The sequence below is a fragment of the Protopterus annectens genome, chromosome 3.part1 (genome assembly GCF_019279795.1).
Source record: "Protopterus annectens isolate FY-2018-M chromosome 3.part1, PAN1.0, whole genome shotgun sequence".
Classification (NCBI taxonomy): domain Eukaryota; kingdom Metazoa; phylum Chordata; order Ceratodontiformes; family Protopteridae; genus Protopterus; species Protopterus annectens.
Window position 1 is genome coordinate 883425204 of NC_056732.1, and position 12602 is coordinate 883437805.

Here is a 12602-nt window from a genome sequence, read left to right on the forward strand (position 1 = left end):
GAGATATGACTCCACTACATGTTCTGGACATATGTTAAACATATATATATATATATATATATATATATATATATATATATATATATATATATATATATATATATATATATATATATATATATATATATATATATATATATATATATATATATATATATATATATATATATATAAATAGATAGATATATCTAGATATAGATATACATGTGTGTATATATATATATATATATATATATATATATATACATATATATATATATATAAACATATATATATATATACATATATATATATATAAAGATATATATATATATATATACATATATATATATATATATATATATATATATATATATAAAACAAACTACACAATAGCAAATCCAGCATATTGATACAAACTGTGTCAAGGAAAAATCAAAGAGAGTCCAGGAAAGTAATGTACATTATCTTTATTGGCTGCCTAGCCAAGCCGCTTCACAAGCACACCAGGATTCACCTTAGCGTCTTTAGTGCATATATATATATATATATATATATATATATATATATATATATATATACACACAGATAGATCTATATATGACCATATATGTAATGCAATATATAAATACATATATAATCTGTATGTACATGTGCAAATATATATGCATATGTATATATATATATATATATATATATATATATATATATATATATATATATATATATCCATATCCTTATGTGTAAACATGGCTGTTGTATATACCTTCCCAGATGTATCACACTATATTTATCTATGTGTATGTTTAGATATAACAACATGCATGATACAACAGTAATATCACTAACAAGTACTACACAAGTGTACAAGTCATAGCAGTTGTTCAATACTGTTCAGTATGTGTCCTGACAGATGTATTGGATAAAACAACAGCTGTTTTTACAGCTGTGATGTCTTAGTGATTAACTGCTGTCACTGTAGTGTACAGGGTCTTGGGTTCAAGACCTGCAAGGGTGTTTATTTTGTTGCTGGGCAAAACAAGGGCTGTTGGATACAGAGGGCTTATGGCAGTCTTGAGCAGCTTTAAGCAGGCTTGTGTGAGTTTGCATGACGGTAAGTGGTGCTAACATATGGTCAAACATACATGCGCTTACACCATGAAGGCTTTGCTTACCAGTGCGCTAATGTGCTAAGCATTTATATTGCAGCAGTGCTGAAACTTGGTAAGCATTGCTCAGGCCTTGTAATCAGTGCTCACATTCCTGTCTGATAATATAGCAGGGTAATGACATCTTTAATAAGTGTATTTAATTCCATGTACATAACATGCATCTATGTGCTGTCATTACAGTAGCAAGGGATGTGAGTCTACTGTCTGGGACACCTGAGTATATATGGCTTGTACAACACATTTTTCCATTTGAATGTGTTACATACATGGGTAGTATCCCAGGTTATATGCAGTCACACTGGCATGCAGTGTATCATTGCGTTACTACTGTTGACAGTACTTTCCCAAGTAAGAGTAGATTGCAGATTGTAGTATTGGAACCAAACACCCCTGCATGCAAAGATGGACTCTGAGTCCTCACTGTTGTGTTCCTGGTGTGTAAGCTGTGTTTCTCTAAATATTTCCTACTGGATATTTATCTGACGTGGATATTAACTGTACCCTACTGTGTGTATATGACATGTCATTGAGGGCTGCTGTCATGTAGTAATGGCATACTTATCATTTTCAGATGTCTGTCTGTCAACACATTCACCCTAATGCTTAGCCAGTTGACTAGCTGATGTCTGTCTGTCCTCTGTACAGATGTGCAGATGTCAGGTATCCATCTTGGCTGCTTACAGGCAATCTATTCTTGACTAGCAATGACATGTCTGCCCAATTGTGTCATGAATGCCACAGCTAGGAATCCACACACTGTATGCACCACATGCCCTGGATACCTCAACTACACTATCACAGTCAACAGAACATGCTTGGGTACAGGTCTCCAAGACAGACACTGACCATGTTATGTAATACATGTTACATACATGTCAACTGGAGCACCTCACTGGCTCTCTGCAAGAGGCAGTCAGATGACTGGATGTTGCATGTAACTCTCACCCTGAAAATCACCACTGTGGTATCTGTTGATAAATGGCCTGCTGGCACATGGCAGATGGCATGATACCACTGTGCACACATCTCCCTACACTTCCCATCTCTCCATGGACAATAGCCTGGTACACACCTATGAACACCTGCACCAATGGACCCCAGTACTGACAAATGTGTACGTGTACATTTCTGAGAATAACAGTGTCTGTGAGTTTGTAGACCTGTAGTTGATAATACCCTGAGACCCTTCACACCCACTGCACCCCTCATTGCCATAGTTAGATGTGGCTGCTGCTGTACCAGACATTACATGTAACTTAATACACTCTTCTCACTAAGGGCTACCTGGGGCTTGCAGTACCAGCACAATACTGTTGTACAAATGGGTTGATAGGCATGGGGTATGGTCTGAGTTCTGGCAAGTGTGTGTATGTGTGCATGTGTGTATATTTGTAGGATACAGCATTCTGAGGCCACATTCTCCTAATACAATACACCTTGACACACAGTATTAGGGATAGTGATGTTGCTGACCATAGGAGAGCCATGACAATGCATCATCCTACTATTCCTGTGGCATGTGCATTAGATGCATATCCCTGTAGTAGCACTCTTGGGATAGACAAGGAGTTGTATTGCAGTCCTGGTCAATGTGTGATGGTGGGTATGTCAGTGTGTTATCATGGGTTTCAGTGTGTACAATATCCACTGTGGGGTATGGGTTCTGGGTATACTGTCTTTACACCATGGTACCCCAGCACATGTCCCATCTTCCACTGTATGGGGACTACCGTCACCATCAACCATACAGGTAAATAATAACACTATCCAGCCCAGTTATGCATGTGCTGAGTGCAACTTATTTGTAACAGAATGTACACACTGACAAGGTAGTTAGCACTGATAAGCCCAGGTCTCTCAGATGTGTGTATGACTGTTATGTGTTTGTCAATGTGTATATGACAGTATGTCACATTATGTATTGTCCATAAATAACCTGTACATCCCCCATTACCATACTGCACAGGCCTGGGGATGTTCTTCACGTAACATGTAACCTGGAACACCCCTCATCCTAAAAGCTGTGTGATGTGTGCAATTAAGGCCACACACATCAGTAGCACTACATACCTAGGAAGGGGTTCTAGTCCCAGTGTTGCCAAGTAAGAGTGTGTATGTGAAGGAATCTACTTCTGTGTACAGAATATACATGTCCCAGGAGGTTATCTATCTGAGAACTGCCTGTGGAAATACATTCCGTCACAACTAGTGGTAGATGTGTAAATGCCCTTTCCCCCACTGTTTAGGTGTACAGCGATACTGGGGTTGGTATATATAGCTGGGTATGGCGCTTGTGGACACAGCCACCATCATTGCAGTTACTGTTGAGTGTATCCCCCCACTTAGCTGGCCATAATACTGTACAGTTCATGTTAACAGGTTAAGTAGTTGTCTATCACACTATCTGCAGTTCTACTGCACCTGTCACCCTCCAATGGGTAGGGCTGTGCCACCCACACCAGCACAACTATATTTACTGAGTTGAGGATTGCACTACATTGGGGAAGGGGACATATACCCTGCCAGTTCCATCGTCAATGACATTAAACTAGCAGACTGCTTATTTGCCAATGTGTTTTTGTGCCTATTCTGTCTTGGTGGAATTACATAGGCTAAAATGAGTTCCTTGCACAGGTACATGCATCCATGTGTACAGTATTCTCTGTGTATTGCATCAACACCAAAGCCTCTGTGTGTGTTATACACAAACATGTGTTGTGTACCACCCATTACACTTACCATTGTCCACTGTAGAAGGGCTGCTGGCATCAGCCATCATGCACCCACCTCTATACACCACTCCCAGACCTATTGGCCATGTGGAACATGCAGTAACTGTTATAAAGACCTGTGACATGTTTATCTGTACCCACGATATGGCACAGACGAGGTACCACCACAGTGTCATACCCCTTGTAAGATACAACAGCAGACCATCATCCTGCTGACATGGACATCTACAACACAAACAGAATACAGTATGGAGACCACAATCACTCAGTGTTAATAACAGCTATAATGCATCATGGCTGGACAGCTACACTTCCTGACATGTAAGCATTAAACTTTAGTGCTAACAACACGTTACACAGTATTTCATTTTTACACTATAGTACAGTCACCCTGTGCATTGGAACCATATTAGCCTGTCCCTCCATTGATGTTATGCATGACAGGGATGTGGCACAGGTAACATCATATGCACAGGGTGTGTTGTTGGTTTACCAGAGACCTAGGCTGACCCATACATTTGACACCATGTGTGTGAGTGAGAGGCTTTAATTATTAATTTGGCCATTGTGATGTTGTGTGTGTAGGTATTGGGTTGCCCTAGGTGTGTTGGTATTTTGTGTCTGTGTGTGTGTGTGTGTGTGTGTGTGTGTGTGTGTATGCATGCACACAGTTCTGCCATGTGGCTGCCCTATACAGGGGTCTGTTGGACAGCTGCAGACTGTACCTGGCAGTGTGTGCAGTTCACCGTCTCTGGCCACTGACACGAGAACTGTGCCTGCCAGGGGTTCCATGGGCACCACCAGGTACAAGCCACAATATGGTACTCTCCCCTGATGATGTTATATGTCCACTGGATCTGGGTCCCTCTTGGGACTGGCCAGGGCTACATGCACGTGGCCTGCTATGGTGTGGTGTGGACAGCAGCCCCCCTGCAGTGCTGGGGCTGGTACTGCCACTACGGGAGTGGCTTTGTGTTCTGGCACATCCAATTTGACCTCCAGCTGTTGGTGTTGCTGGCATACATCCACATGGCTTCTGCACCACTCCCACCATATGCTTGAGCACAGACATTCCACAGTCAAGGATTCCCACCATCTCACACAACCGTCTAGCCATGACCTCTACAAAATAACGGAGGGCACCTGCAAGATCACAGATGTCAGTAACAGCTGAATTTGTAGCCCTCTGCAGTCTCAGAGCCTCACTGGTGTACCATTCCATATGTGCCTGCACCTCCATGATGGCCAGAAACATGTGTCTGGTGGTACCAAATGTGGCACTTCTGCCAGGGGCATGATGACCTGCAGTGCTCCTATGAGCACCCCTGTACATCTGCCTATGTGGTACCCCGCCGGACATCTGGCTATGGCTGCTGTGTCCAGACACACGTGCCATAGATACCACACTGTCCTGTCCCATGCCATCAACCACCAACTGTCCCCCAGCTATGGCCACTGGTGATAGGGTATGTATAGGCAATGTGACTGTATGTGGGGATGGGTTGGATAACAGTGGGATGTTGTGTGGGGATGGGGTGGATAATAGTGGGATGTCAAACGATGGCGCAGCTACAGCCTCTGACAACCCCGCCTGTACCTCAACACATCTATCATCATTTTCAGTGTCTGTATGGACACCAACATGAGATTGCCTGCAGGAAGGACCCTGACCCACCTTGCCACCTGTGAGGGGAAAACAAGAAACACACTTTAAGACCTGTACATCATTGCTTAACAGTACACACACAGGCACACACACACACACACACACACACACACACACACACACACACACACACACACACACACACACACACACACACACACACACACACACACACACACACACACTCACACATATGAACACACACATAGCCTGACATTCCACCATACTACTTATCTGTCCCAGAGTTTACAGAATGTCTCTAGTTTTTTTCTCTTATTTTTCTCCATCCTGCATCAGTCTTGGATAATTACAGTCAATAATACCAATCATTAACGTATCATTCTTCTAATTGCCCAGAAAAGTGATCACACAACATGACCTGTTACTCCATTTACTCTTTAACTTGATTGGAGTCATTTTTTCAGAGACTCTCTGATGTCATCACGTGTTCACCCTGGTCTTATCCAGACATCTTGATCATGGCCCCCATATGTTATAGGGTAATACAGCCAGTCAATAATGTAATGCACTGGAGTTTTATACATAACTATTGTTCAGTAGATGCAAGATATGTTGCTCTATTAACTTTTTATGTGGACTAGAGTAATATTTGGAAACACTCTCTGGTGTTGTCTAGTAATTCCGCAATGCATCTTTATAGGTTCATAGGTTGGTACTAGGCTATCAGAACTAGGGCATATACAAGCCTAGCCATAACAATTCCCTGGATATTTCTTCCCACAATATTTACTTCCCTGGACCCCTGTCTAGCAGGGAGACTGATGTGATCCCTGGGGTGAATTTCCTATCTCCCATCCAATTGTCAATATTCCTTTTGAAGAGGGCCAAGGAGGTGCTCTGCTTGACATGTATGGGCAGTCTATTCCAGAGTATGGGAAGTCAATGGGTTAGGAACCTATCCCTCCAACATGTTTCATTCATTGTGATGACAAGGTTTAGATCCCTGGAGCATGTGGCTCTGAGGGATTGGGATTTCTTTAAATGGAGCATGTCCAACAGCTCAGGGTTTGACATGGCCTTGTATGTTAAGCAGAGATCACCTCTGAGTAGACGATATGCCACAGAGTATAGCTGGAGTATTTTTTAGATGGTCAGCATAGGGCATCTGCTTTAGGCCTGTGATTCTTTTATTAAGGTATTTCTGCGGCCTTTCCAGTTGTTGCAGATGTTTTGTGAGGTACATACTAAATGGGACGTTGCACTCTATAATGGATATAATGAGGGATGAGTAGAGTGGGGCAATGACCTAGTTTTTCTGGATGAAAAGCCCTTAGTGATGAGGTGTGCCACATAGAAGGATTTCCTGACTGTTGTGGTGATGTAGTTATTGAAAGTGAGGCCACTGGCAACCTGTGTCCCCAAGTCTCTCATCACACTTTCAGTGTTTAGTGTACTGCAACCTATGTGGTAATTCATGGGTACATATTTTCTACCAAAGGGGATAACTATGCATTTCTTGGCATTAAGCTTGAGTCCATGGCTCTGGCACCAAGCATTTGTTTCTGTAAGGCCCTTTCGTAGAATATCCACATAATTTGCGGATTCAGTAATGGCTACCAGTTTGCAGTCATCTGAGAACTTTGTTAGCTAGAGTCCCTTAGTGTTGGCATGTACTTCAGAGAAGTAGATACCAAACATGAGTGGTCTCAGGACTGAACTCTGATGTACTCCACTTGTCATTTGTCTGGAGTTGGATTTGGATTTGGCTACTTTTACAGTCTGGGTTCTGTCAGTAAGCCAGTTGGCAACCCATTGAGTGATGTAGGGATTTATGTCCAGCTTAGTAAGTGTATCTATGATTCCAGAGTGCTGCATACGTGGGTATTCTTTCACCTTTCTACTGATTGCAATTAAAAAAGTATCCCTGGTGTCTAGTTTTCCCTCCAAATGCATATTTCATGCTGCAGACTTTATTATACTATCAGCTGTCCTGTGATTACATTTCAGAAAAGTATTCCTGGTGTCTAATGTGGTTGTCCATGTCCATGAACTGCACGATTTCTAAGGGAAGTTGAGAGGTATGAACAACCCCACACTCACACATGTGCATACATGATCACACACACACACACACACACACACACACACACACACACACACACACACACACACACACACACGTATTCCACATACATCAACCCCCCTCCACTCCACCAGATAGCATTTACAGACAAATTAACCCCCGCACACGCGCGCACACACACACACACACACACAGGTGAGGTTGCACAAATATATTACACACAGACCTCTCATTATCCATCTGTCAACATGCATGACATATGGCACTCAACAGCATGCAGTGCAGCTATAGTCGATCACTGTTACCAACGTTATACATCTCTATGGTGCATGGGTTGTGTTAGTAGGTGATTCCTTTTCCCCTGGAACACACTGCACCCATGTACACAGTATTGCTGTGCACCTGTTCAGCACCCTGACGTACTGTGCACCATACCTCATAGGTGTACACATCTTTGCTGAATGTGTATATGTGTGTCATTTATGTTGGCTCTGCTGCTCACAGCCTCTATGTGTTTGTCCAACACATACCTGGGATGATATGTGGAAAGATGTCATTTGTGAATGCCTGATGTCTGATTTACATATCTCATCATCAGTAGTGCATGTATGGCCAATAAAATACAATTACACTGACAACCTTCAAACCTTACCATGGCTATGGGGAGTGTACACAGCCTTATTGATATGGCACCCTCTTCCCTGATATGCCATGGGACCACATTACTATATATGTTAACATTACATGAACCTGATATGTGACATATGACCTGTGCAATCAAATGCAGTATCACACAAATGTGTTAGTTGTGCAGATGCTGATTGAGATGCATACAATTTGTGGCTGCATATGTGTGCACACCCTTATCATGATGGTTTGTTGCACCAACTATGTGTACTACAGCAATCACTATTCCTGGAAGGGGTATACTAGCATGGGCCATCTGCATTTGCCAGTATTTGGTCACTCTGCCCTACAAATGTCCCCCAGCTTTGCATGATTGCAAGGTCAGATCATGTGCACAACCCTTGGAGGTCACATAGTGCCGTCACTATTGCTGTGGAGTCAGGGTTATGTCTGCCACAATTCATGGCCTTGACTGTGTGCAGATACAGCCATTCTTAGTGAGCTTTGGATCTCTACTTCAGTGCACTGTTCTGCTTCTGGATGACACCCCCTCCCCATCCACAGCCTTTTTGCAGATGCTTGACAACTATGGCCTACACATACATGTGTGTCATTTTGCAGTGCCCCAAAGTCTGAACACCATGTGTACCAGCCTAGTCCCTGCTAATGAATGGCAAACATTGTTTGTAAGGTTGTGCAGCACATGTACCTTAATTGATACTCTCTGTAGGTTTCCAACTTGGTCTTAGTACACCAGTACATACTGCAGTGCATGCCTTTGGGGGACATTTGCTGTTATGCATATGCTACCTGTGGAGAGCCCTGGCTGGTGTTTCCTGTGGTACAACTGTCCCATCTGATTATTCTAACCCATGGGCCACACCTATGCAGAAACCAGGCAATTGCCAACACAGGTACTGCACAGCCAGTACTTGCTAGACATTCCTGCAACTCCCCCAGTGTTGTGACATGTTACTAGGCAGCCTGCATGACCAGTTTGCAACACGTGTCATCATCTGTTTTGGATGGCCATCTGTTTATTTTCTATATTAATCCTGTTCCATACATCCTCGCCACATTCATGACTGTCTGCACTGTTTGCCATGGTACATGCAATGGTGAGGTAAGATTACATGTCCAACTCTTGGGTGCTACCTGTTGGGTATAAGATCCATTCCATGGCTTGTAAGATGTGTGCAAGCCATGGGTGCCTCTTTTGCAGGTAAGTGGGCACATTTGATGGCCAAATGTCTTGGACAGCAGACCATTTCTTGGTGTGACATTGAGGGCCTGTACTTGCTGGAAGGTCCATACTCATGAAGAGTGCATGCTGTCAATACCTCAAAAGCTGCTTCTGCAAAATGTTATCTATAGTGTATGCACACATATGCATTGTTTGTGAAGGTATGTATTCCCCATATTTGCTGTCCTAACATAGGATTCCATATTACCCATTCATTGTTCATGTTAGGACCACATTACAGGTTGTAAGGGTTGTGGAATGCAGTATTGTTATATGCCTTAGTGCAAATCTGTAGCAGTTGCCATTGTAATAGTGGTACATACACTGTTGTAGCACTGAATAAGGGTAATGTTTCAGACATGTCTCTACTGTAGGCCATTTGTCCCACCATTATGTTCATCTCTGTGCACACACCTTGCAATGACAGGTTGTTAGTTATATTGCCGAACTCTTACATACCCTTCACATACGCCACCATGGTGACCACTGTGATGCAGTGCAGTTAACAGCAACAATAAGTGAACATGTACAGCATGCATTATGGGTAGGTGTGGTAAATGTGTGCATGGAATATACCATGGTCATAACATGACCTGTGTATTGGCAAACCTGAACACACACCGTACTCATCAGCTACAGGCGGCTGCCTCGGAGGTATACCAGAGGGACCTACATAGTTGTGTGAGATATGTGATGTCAGTAGCCACACCTGTGGCATTGGTACAGGGTGGGAGTAGCATTACAGTACATCAACAGTACAAACCCACAAAACTACAGATTATGTACATATGTTTATTACTACAACGCAACAGGAGACTATATATATTTCATCTCACATATGCATGATTAAATTCTACAGATGCAGATGGATACACAACAGTGGACTATGGCTGTGCCTTTACCTGCACGCTTCTCAGCCATTGTGTGGGTAGCACCCACCTCCACTATGCTCTTCACCGGGTCTTGTGTTTGCAGGCAGGCAGGTGCCCTGAGGCTGGTGAGGAGCTCCTCAACATATGTCGGGGGGTCTGGGTGGCATGAACCACCCCTGTGGGCAAGCTAGTCCCCCATAACTGCAACAGCATGCTGACAGGCATGGTGGAGTAGATTTGTGCACCGATGTCAGACCTGCTCATAATTGAGCTTATGCAGGCCAACATCATTTACCCTGTGGACAAGATCATTCCACAGGGTGGTCCTCTCCTGCATATCATGGGCTGTATGTCCAAACATGGTGTGGTAGTGCTGCACCAGGTATGTGATGATGACGTTGTTCTCCTGGGGTGTGTAAATAGGAAGTCTCTCCTGAGAAAATTGTGCCTGAAAGACATAAAGAGGGAAACAGATCTGAGGACCTCATGCTGCAAGGATATAATAGCTATTACTACACATCTCTGTCTCCCCTCCACCATATCTACAACAACAATCTGATCACACAACTCAACGGGTATGTCTACAGCAGACCTACTGTTGGGACATATATTGTATTGTACAATAATTTGTGCAATGTGTTTGGAGTCATGTTCTATGTTGAAACACTATCATTGGTGGCCTGTTATGAACAATGTCACCTGAATGCCATTGTAAGGGCCACTATGGTTCCATATATGCATGTGTTCTGTTTGCAATGTCACTATTGGCACATTTGTTGTCTTTTGTTAATGGGGATATCTATGCATGCTGTTAGACATAATCATGGAATGTGTGAAGTATTACTACGTACATATGTTCTATAATAGTGACACAATAGCATGTTTGGGAAGACAGTTGCCAGCAGAACCACCTCTCCCACCTCATCTGGCCTTGTTACCAGGCCACATCAGATCTAGGACCCTCCCTGGGATCTCATCATCTACTGGTACTGCACTACTTTCAGGTGGAACCACCGCATGGGATTGTGTTCACCCCTCCCCTGGGAGCACACACAGACAGGATCCTGTCAACTGAAGTCAGGTCCAGGGTCTGGTGCATAGGGAGCTCAACAGACATTTGGGGGATGTGTTAACTACCATTAGGCCCTCAGAACACAATCACAGGGTCCGCATGCTCCTCCTGCTCATCCGCAAGCCCAGGCACCTTCAGGGCCATGAAGATGCTGTCGTGACTCCCCATGGGTGGGGATCTTGGTCCCATTGTTTCCATATGGGCTTCCACATTTCAAACAACACTCCCCATCCAAGGTGATTTCCCACCACATGTATCATATACTGTCCCTGTATGCTGTCTTGTCTGTCTTCCAACCCAACCTACCTCCCCAAATATACCTATTATCCTTCCACAAAATATCAATAACACCTTTACAAACATGGGCAATGTGTTCCCAGTATGGAGTTCACGCCAGAAATAACTGTTTATTTTGCACCCACATACTGCTGTGTATATATATGTGTGTGTGTATTGATATGTGTGATGTTCTCTCACACATATCATGCAGCACTGTCACTCAGCACCCACAAACACATATATATATCTATATATATATATATATATATATATATATATATATATATATATATATATATATATAGATGTGTAGATATATATTTTGAGTTGTGTGTGTGTGTGTGTGTGTGTGTGTGTGTGTGTGTGTGTGTGTATATATATATATATATATATGTGTGTGTGTGTGTGTGTGTGTGTGTGTGTGTGTGTGTGTGTGTGTGTGTGTGTGCATGTATATCTGTAGACATACATATAGATATATATATATGTACATACACACACACACACACACACACACACACACACACACACACACACACACACACACACACACTGCAAGATATATATATATATATATATATATATATATATATATATATATATATATATATATATATATATATATATATATATATATATATATATATAGATAGAGATATTTGGGGTGCATTCAAACATCAGGCTCACACTCTCTAACACTCTTTCCTTTACAGCTGCAATGTTCTGATTTGCTACAACACAGACATATGTCACATGTGGACACAGCCTATCATTAGGGGGGTATATGTATGGACAGATTGCAGGTAAGCCTATTACATACCTATGGCATTTGTGCATGCTACATTACATGTTAACATGACTGCCTATAAGTGGTGGCCTCTGAAACACATGTGTCTATCATAACAGCATTACTTCC